Genomic DNA, 9,958 nt, shown 5'->3' with positions numbered 1-9,958 from the left:
CCAGGAAATGGCAATCTCCAGCCTCCAGATGCAAATCTTGTTTACTGGCTCACTCAACGGAGTGATAATCCTTGCCTGAGGCAGACAGAAAACTTGGCTTCCCCGACACCACCTAGTCACTTTGCAGAAAAGAAAGGCCTAGTGAAACAAAGCAAGTCACCCAAATTACCCAAATAGTTAGTAGCAGAATTGAGACTAGAACTCTAAAGCAAAAATAGTGACAACAATAGCAATAGAAAGAAAAATCTCTGAGAAGAAAGACAAAGGACAAATAACAATAATTTAAAAAGAGGTTTTTGTACAGTCATAAGACACTATCAGAAAAGCAATCATCTTATATCTCTGAATTTTCTACAGCTGACAAGTTACATTTCCTGTTATCTCATTGTTTTCCAAATCTATCTAATGATAAAAATTACTCAGTTCTCTGGAAAACATAGGAATCTAGGTAAATTGGTATTTTTTTAACAAGCGACTCAAGTAGTTCTTATGACTGAGCAAGTTTGCAAAATACTTCTCTTTTATTCCTCAAAATAAGCATGTTAGGTAGACAAAATATATACTCTTAATCTCCATTTTACAAATGAAGAAAGTGAAGCTCACTGAAGCTCACTACTCTTTTGCAGTCTAATTTATTTTCAGCAATTAGAAAGGAAAACATTTTGTGATGCTAGAATATCTACATTCTAATTAAAGTTGCTACTGATGGGGCACCTGGATGGCTCAGTCTGTTAGGCAGCTGACTTCGGCTTAGGCTCAGTGCTGACAGCTCAGATTTTGTGTCTCCCTCTCTCTCTATCCCTCCCCCACTCATACTCTGTCTCTCTCTCCCTCTTTCAAAAATAAAAATAAACATTCAAAAGTTGCCACTCATAACTAGATGTAACTCTGTTTTTTAGGTCAAAAAGGAGTTATTGGGGGGGCTAGAGGGCATGAATCTAAATATGCACATAAATCCCATCCAACTATTTCCATTTCAGAATAAAAACACCGAACAAAAAGCAGAAATGAAAATTTTGCAATTCAATGGGCTAATCCTGATCTGCCACTAAATTACTGCAGTAATCACTTTTTTTGTCCTAATTTAGAAGGCCTTTTTTTAAGACTTTGTGGGGGGGAGGGGAAGTAATTGTATGAATCATGCTGTTACTTGACTTTAAAAAAAAAGAGTGAGAAATAATTTAAGGAGAAAAGGGGAAATTGTGCCTTGAACCTACACATGTCCACCAGAAACAGGGACAGAGGTTACAAGCTAAACTTGTTCAGGATTATCTAGACTGGAGGAAACTCCCCTCTGATCATCCTCCAAGAAACCTTTCATGGCCTTTTCTCTTCAACTCCAAAGTGTAGTCAAATTTTGAATAGTCAACATTAGGGAATTAGCCATTTCTGAGAGCCACTTTTAATTTTAATGGGTAAAAGTCTAAGCCTTTAAGCACTAAAATATGAATACATTCTAGATGCTTTGAATAGGAATCAATTTAAAATATGTTTGCAGACTTTTGTACAGATGACATTGAGCAGATTCTAACTTTTTCATATCATTAAGGGTCATCACCACAAATACCAGCCCTAGTAAATTGCTGTGAAGATAATGATTACAGTCAGATTCTAAAAAGTACATTTGAAATTATAATGACGTTCTTTTCATCCCTAAACTAAAATTGAATGGTCTTAAGTTGATGTATCTAGTTTTTAAGTCACCTTGTTTTGAAAGATTTTAGTATCTAATGAACTGTTAGTAATACTTTCACATGACTTTTTCCTGTAGTGAGACCAAAAGTTCCTAAAAGGCAGACTGTGCACTGAGTCCTGACCTACAGAAATTGTAAGATAATACTTGTGTTTTTTTAAACTGCCAAGTATGTGATAAATTGTTATGCAACAGTGGAAAAATAATATATTCTTATTATGGTAAGTTCTATAAGGACAAAGATCTTTACTAGTTATCTTCACTGATATAGCCCAAACTTTCAGAACAGGCACAGGAATACAGTAGGTCTTGAAAAAATATTTGTTGAATGGATGAAGGAAAAAATAAGGATAATAGAATGGTACCAAATTCTTAACAACGCTTTAACAACTTAGCAAGAAAAGAATATTCAGAAGTCAGAAAAGTACAAATGATCAGACTACTTTACTTTTACCTTCATTTTTCTAAAACATAAATACTATAAACAACTGTGATTACATCTCCTTGAGTGATGGAGTAAATTTAGATTTCCAAGATAAGCTAAGTTTATAAAATATAACTCCACATAGAAATACATCAAGGGGTGCCTGGGTGGCTCAGGTGGTTAAGGGTCCAACTTTGGCTCAGGGCATGATCTCACTGCTATAGGTTTGAACCCCATGTCAGGCTCTGTGTTGACAGCTCAGAGCCTGGAGCCTGCTTCAGATTCTGTGTTTCCCTCTCTCTGCCCCTCCCCTGCTTGCGCTGTCTCTGTCTGTTTCTCAATAATAAATAAATGTTAAGAAAAATTTTTAGGAGTGTCTGGGTGGCTCAGTCGGCTAAGTGTCCAGCTTCGGCTCAGGTCATGATCTGACGGTTCGTAGGTTCGAGCCCCGCATCGGGCTCTGTGCTGACAGCTAGCTTAGAGCCTGGAGCGTGCTTCAGATTCTGTATCTTTCTCTCTCTCTGACCCTCCACTGCTCATGCTGTCACTCTCTGTCTCTCAAAAATAAATAAAAAACAGGAAAAATATTTTAATTTTTTTAAATAAAAAATACATCAATATGATAGCATTGGTTGAGGTATGGAATTTTTCTCTACACACAGCATGTTTGTAGGCATGTAATCGTTTAAATTGGTATAACGTCATTTTAGTACCTAAAGAAAAACAACATGATTTAAATTTTATCAAATTATGTCCTAAAAGTATAATTTATTGCATGAATGCATGCACTTTGGTTCTTTTCTATTTTGTTTTGTGCATAGTCATTTCACATTAGAGATGACCTACTTTTAACTATTGAAACTGCTGACTTGTTTCTGTAAGAATCCCTATGGAGTAAAAGTTTTTTGGTTTTTATTTTAAACATTTTAAAAGCTTAAAGGCATGCTTCAGAGGATAAATACAATGTATTTTCCCTTAGTAACAAAATGTACTATTTACCAAAGAGGCCAAACTGTGTGTGTGTGAGTGTATGAGATTATGTGTGCATGCATGTATTTGTGAATATTTATGCATACATTTTTGTGTGTTTACCTTTGCCCCAGGGCACTCCATTTATGGTTAATTTTCACTCCATGAATTTTCAAAATAGGAATCTCCTTTAAAGTGATATCATTATAAACAAATTTAGAATTAGGGCATCCCTAGAGTGACTTTGAATCTCAGAGTCATTATTAGGAAATGTGGTTAGCCAAAACACATTATATGGGGTCCTCCCAGAGTTATTATTCAGATGAAACCCAGCTCAAATAAAATTTAAGGAAGTTTTAGAAAAGAAAATTATTGGGGCACTTGGGTGGCTCACGAAGTTAAGTACCCGACTTCAGCCCAGGTCATGATCTCTCAGTTTGTGAGTTTGAGCCCTGCATCTGGCTCTGTGCTGACAGCTCAGAGCCGCCCGCCCCCACCCCTCCCCCACCTGTTTCAGTTTCTGTGCCTCCCTCTCTCTGCCCCTCCCCTGTTCACCCTCTGTCTCTTTCCCTTTCGTGCCCTCTTTCTCATGCGTCTGCACTTTCTCTCTCTCTCAAAAATAAATATTTAGGGGCTCCTGGGTGGCTAAGTTGGTTCAGTGTCCGACTTCGGCTCAGGTCATGATCTCATAGTTTGTGGGTTCCAACCCTGCCTCAGGCTCTGTGCTGACAGCTAGCTCAGAGCCTGGAGCCTGCTTCAGATCCTGTGACTCCTCTCTCTGACCCTCCCCAGCTTATGCTCTCTCTCTCTCTCTCTCTCTCTCTCAAAAATAAATAAAAACATTAAAATTAAAAAAAATAATAAATATTTTTAAAAAATTTAAGGAAAATTGTCACTAAATGGTTAGGTGAAAAAAGATTCATTCACTTACTCATTCAACTCATATTGAACTCAATGTACTAACACTACTGTGCACATGGGATAAATCAAGGAACAAAATTTACACTACCTAGAAATATCCCTGTCTCACTGGGACTTATATTCAAGTGGAAAGTGGAGGGGACTTCTAGGGGAGTTTATTTTAATGTTTTTTTAATTTTTTTTTAATGAGAGAGGCAGAGCATGAGGGGGGAGGGGCAGAGAGAGGAGGAGACAGAATTTGAAGCAGCTTCAGGCTTCAAGCTGTTAACACAGAGCCTGACCTGGGGCTTGAATGCATGAACGCATGAACTGTGAGATCATGACCTGAGCCAAAGTTGGATGCTTAACCGAATGAGCCACCTAGGTGCCCTAGAAATCTTTTTTGATAAGTATAAAATAAACATTATATGTGATAACTAAGCATTGTAGCAAGACCTTACTGGCAGTTTTCTTTTCTTTAAGTAGTACATAGAATGCCATAAAATTGAACTTTTAGGAAGTGCCCAAACTTGACCTCTTCCACTCAAATTCTGACTTAATTACTGGGGGAGAGGAGATAGATTTTTTAATTTAAAATTTTGTACACACTTTACAGGCAATTCTAACGTGCAGCTAAGGATAAAAACCACTGAGTTAGCCCAAGAAAATGAAGGTAAAGTTCAGGAAGGATTTAAGATTAAATGGTATTTTCCTGATGAGTGGCAACAAGCTGCAGAGGGCATTCGGCCAGACTAGGGAGTGCGAGGGTTGTCTGGGCAAGGGGCAGTGAGAAGTGATCTGGTGGCATTTGTTTTGCAGACTAACTGGGACCAATCATCAAGAGATTAGCTGTGGTTTTTTGGCAGATTATAGCAGTGAGTCTGGGAGGTAGCTGGGGTCTTGACAAAAGCATGTTGAGCTCTATGGACCTTCCCTTAAGCTACTCTAATGGCTGTGTGGTTTGCAAGAAAGCACATGAAATTTGATGGATGCTCTCTGTCAAATCAACAACAGAGGACATGAGGAAAGCACGAATATTTTGCCCTAATATCATTATCTAATGATAATGGGAGAGGGAATGTGGTAATGGAAACTAATATGATTAAACTAATATGATGAATATAGTAACACATTTAAAGTACTTAAAAACAGTGCCTAACACATAGTAAGAACTTAATAAAGGTTAAAGGGAAAATAAAAAGGTTATGACTCTGAAAACACTTTTTTCCCTGTGTATCAGTGTAAGAAATTATGTCCTCAAAGATTATATGTATTGGCAAAACACTTTTTTACCCATTAGATCAATTTTCCTGAATCTCTTGGGGTCCTGGGAAGAGTCCACGATTTGGCACACTCTCTGAATAGCTCTGTTTATAGCAAAAAGTTTTCTACAAATACATTACAAAAGACCTATGACTCAGAAAATATTTCTGGGACTCTACATGGTTGAAAACACAGGAAAAACACTTCAAAAAAGTTCCATTGAACCCTTTCAGGCTCTCCAGAGCTTGGGGTTTACTAGTTCAGAGCCTGTCCCTCTCTGCCTCTCACTTTTCTTCATTTCCTTTATCCCGACAGAATTCTGTGAAAGGATCACTCCATGAGAATAAGGACCAAGAAAAGAATGTATCCTGATGAACATTTCAAATGGTAAAGTTTCTTGTTGAATACCATAAGAGAAATAAATTTTAGGTCTGCTTTGGAGATAATCTAAGAGAAATTACCCCTTACTGTGTGCTAGATTCTATGTTTTGCCTCTCACTTGAACTATTTTTATTTTTATGACAATTTTGTGGATAAATCAGGTGAGTAATAAAGATTTTATAGATGAGGGAGTTAAGGCTTAGAAAGTGACTTGACTAGGGTCACAAAGTTGGTGGCAGAGCTGGTATTTCAACTTACTTCACCAACCTTTCCCTTACTCTAAGTTCTGTGATCTACAGTCTGACTCTGAAATACAGTGGTCAGTAAGCTACCGTGAGCAGTAAATGTCCCCAAGTTCCTCCTAAGTGTTGTTTCCTCTTGGAGAGAGCTATCAGCTTTTTGCTGTGCTACCTCATTCATTTCCCAGGGCTTAAATGTCCCAAGGGTTTGGGAGCTCAGAGTGGTGCATTGGTACATACACATCCTTGCTTCCTAAAATAATGTGTCTCTGGGCACCAGATTTCTGAAGCCTGCTATATTTGTGTTTCTCATCTTCTGTGTCTGTCTCAGGGGCAGGAAGTGGGGAAATCACTGACCCTTGAACTAAAAGGTCTAAAATATCTGTTAATCAGATGATCATGCCATCTCTGTATCATCATCACAGCTAGATATGTAGTAATAGAGGATGCAGTCCAGTTTCTTTGTTGGTATTCAGCTTTTCTATATCTTTCTTGTGGTGGGCTCCTCCATCTGAGTAGTGAAAGGCTGCCTTTTACTGAGGTGTTTAGAAATCAGATATGGGATTTTAAAACTGAAAGAGTCCATCTTATACAATTCATTCAGGAGACTTAAAGAGGTCAGTCACATAAGTAGGGAAGGTTGGGTTAAGATTTAGAACTAGGCCTCATATCTCTTTATTCAGTGCTTTTACTGATAAGACTACAAAGGACTATTTTTAGAAATGTTAAATTTATATCTAGAAAGCAAAGTAAGATTTTCTAAGTAATGGATTCAGATACTTATCCCTTTCTGTAAAGTCTCCAAAGCTGGGTCAAACTTTGAATACATAATAATTTCTTGTACTGACATAAGTTAAAAGGGTTTTTAGAGATATAATCTCTTTTATTTCCTTTCTAATTTTTATTAAGCTCTTACTATGTTCTTGGGACTGTTTCAAGTACTTAAAATGTGTTAACACATTTAAGCATTTAAATTTTATCATGTCACTTTTGACCACATTAAAGATATTATTGGAAAATAATAATGCTAACTAGCATTTATGAACAAATGCTGAGGTAAGCATTTTATACATGATCTAATTTATCCTAAACTTCTCTGAGCTCTAGTCTCAAAAAACCATCTTTTACTTCAATATCTCTCCTTGAGGGTTTTATGGTATCTCAAGTTCAAGTCCTAAAGCAAGCACATGCCCTCCTCAACTTGCTCTGCTTGGATCCCCATTTCCAATACATCCCCAATTTCTGTGGATTTTATCTTATAACCTTCTTTCAAATCTATTATATTTGTCCATCTCTATCAGAGTACCCTATTCAAAAATACCATAATTTCTCACTTACATTTTAACAGAAGCCTCCCAATTTGCTTACCCATATCTACCGTCATAGCCCTTACATCTGCTTTACAAATTGCATGCAAGGTAATCTTTTTAATAAGAAAAATCTAAGCATATTCTATTTCTTAAAACATGTTAACAGCTTCTAATTACTTTTAAAATAAAGACAAAAACCTTGGTAAAATTGACAGGGTTCTGCACTATGTGGCTGCTGCCTCTCTCCCTCAATTTCTTCCATATTTCCTTCCCTCGTCAACTACATTGTTCTTCTTTTCATCATGTTATATATATAATGTTCCTTCCAGTCACAGGACCTTTGCATGTAGTTTCATTTACATGGATTGCCTCTTTCCCTTATCGTTAAATCTCTCATCTTTCATATCTTGACCTTCCCTAACTTTTCAGATTAGTTAAAAACTCCCTCATTCTATCTTCCCAGCACCATGGGCTTCTTATTTATAAGATTTGTCATAAACATATTATTTATTTATTTGTATGATTTATATCTTTTCTCCTCAGTAGACAACTTTCATTAAAGAAAGTATATCTATATTTGCTCAACATTGTACATCCAGTGTCAAGCATAGTTCCTAAACTATAGTGGATATTAATTTTTTAGGCAGTATCTGATAGATTGATGAAATTAATAGATTTTCCCAGTATGATAGAAATCTTATTGTGTTATCACTAGCATTTCACTTAATCTTATACTAACTATAGTCTCCTACATGTGATGAAATCACAAACTCAAATGCTCATAGGATTAGGCAAGTACTAATGGGTAGCCATCATCCCAAGGGAGTAGCTGTGGGAAATATAGGTTCAAATTTTTCAAGAAAAACTTTATGTGCAATTGTTAAGAATGTTGTTTATAGATCATAAATATACTGAGAGGATTGCTCCAAAAGGTAAGGGGAAGGAGTGGGGAAAGTTTGTTAAATGCCACTATGAAGGTGTAGTGGTTGAATTGTCCGCCCCCAAAATACACATCCACCCAGAAACTTGTAATGTGACTTTATTTGGAAATGGGGTCTTTGCAGATATAATTAGTTAAGGATTGGGATGAAGTCATATGGAATTGAAGTAGACCCTAAATCCAATGACTAGTGTCCCCATGAGGATAGAGAAGACACAAAGACAGAGAAAAAGTCCATGAGAAGACAGAGGCAGAGATTACAGAGATGCCACCACAAGCTAAGGAAAGTCAAGGAAAGCCAAGAATTGCTGGCAACCATTAGAAGATAGGAGAGAGGCATGGGATAAATTCTTTTTCAGAGTCCCCAGGGGGAACCATCCTCAATGACAGTCAATTTAGACTTCGGGACTCATAAACCATGTGCAAATAAATTTCTGTTGCTTTAGAGAATGTAGGTTTCTCAAAATGTTAAAAAGAGAACTACCCTACTGTCCAGCAACTGCACTACTTGATATTTAACCAAAGAATACAAAAATACAAATTCAAAGGGATATATGCATCCTGATGTTTATAGCAGTATTATCTACAATAAATAGCCAAACTATTTAAACAGCTCAAATGTTCATAAACTGGTAAATGGATAAACAAGTTGTGATGTGGTGTATGTGTGTGTGTGTGTGTGTGTGTGTGTGTGTACAATGAACTATTACTCAGCCATCAAAAAGAATGAAATCTTGTCATTTTCAATGATGTAGATGAAACTTGGAAAGTATTATGCTAAGCAAAATAAATCAGTCAAAGAAAGACAAATACCATATAATTTCACTCACATATGGAATTTGAAACAAAACAGATAAACAAATGGGCAAAAACTACAGGGAAACCAGGAAACAAACTGTTAACTATAGAGAACAAACTGAAGCAAGGTGTGGACTAAATGGGTGATGGAAACTAAGGAGGGCACTTGTAGAGATGAGAACTAGGTGATGTATGTAAGAATCACTAAATTCTATACCTGAAACTAATATTACACTGTATGTCAACAATATGAATTTAAATGAAAACTTTGGGAAAAAAAGAACAGTGCTATTTCAGTGAATAAATGTGTTTATCAGAATGTGCTGTGTTAAAAATACTCACATGTATAAAATAATGTTTCCACAAATGTTCATTGCATTTTTTAAGAAACTTCACTGTAATTTTACACAAACAATATGTTAACCACACTGTGGCTCATGGGTCACAATCATATGAATAAAAGACTTCCTAAGAGTGATAGAAAAAAAATTCTGTTGTTTTTAAGACACCCAGTTTATGGCAGCCATAGGAAACTAAGCAGAAAAAGAAAAAAAAAGTCAGGACTGAAAGTTAGCTGGATAAGATTTGGGCACATGGAGGTTATTAGAGGCCTTAGTAAGGGGCATTTCAGAGGAGAGGTTTGAGAAGAGAAGTGAAAAAGTGGAAATCTTATGTCTATTCCTGCCCCAATTCACCCATATGTCCACCCTCTCCACAAATCCATGTTGTGAATAGAAGCTTCCAGGGCAGAAGAATGCCCTGGAGCACTTGCCTGCCTACAGGCTGACAGCAAGTTTGTCTGATGTACACAGAAAGAAGGAACTTCCAGTCCTTGGCTACTTCTTGGGGAACACATGAGACTGCTGGGCACAAGACCAAGAGAAAGTTTGGCTCTGTGCAGGGCCAATAATGTGATGAGTGGAAAGAGTGGAGGGGGCCTGGAAGGAAGAGCACAGAGCCAGGTAGGGGAAGAGCCCCTTCATGTGAAGGTTTGGAAACAGAGAATAGCCAAGGAAACCCATGTAGCTGATGAGGACAGTC

General features: G+C 37.0%; 1 long non-coding RNA gene across 2 annotated transcripts in view; it reads left to right on the top strand.

Moving 5' to 3' along the window:
* Positions 1-9,958, top strand: part of LOC115293814 — a 28,524-nt gene that overhangs the window by 726 nt on the left and 17,840 nt on the right. The window contains exons 2-3 of one of the 2 annotated variants that reach the window (XR_003909624.1): positions 1,772-1,828; positions 5,565-5,636. This is a non-coding gene — a long non-coding RNA (uncharacterized LOC115293814). The remainder of the gene's footprint in view (positions 1-1,771; positions 1,829-5,564; positions 5,637-9,958) is intronic. The other variant, XR_003909633.1, reaches the window with a different exon arrangement.

Source organism: Suricata suricatta, chromosome 1 (genome assembly GCF_006229205.1).
Source record: "Suricata suricatta isolate VVHF042 chromosome 1, meerkat_22Aug2017_6uvM2_HiC, whole genome shotgun sequence".
NCBI lineage: Eukaryota > Metazoa > Chordata > Mammalia > Carnivora > Herpestidae > Suricata > Suricata suricatta.
This window is presented reverse-complemented; position numbering and strand designations above follow the sequence as displayed.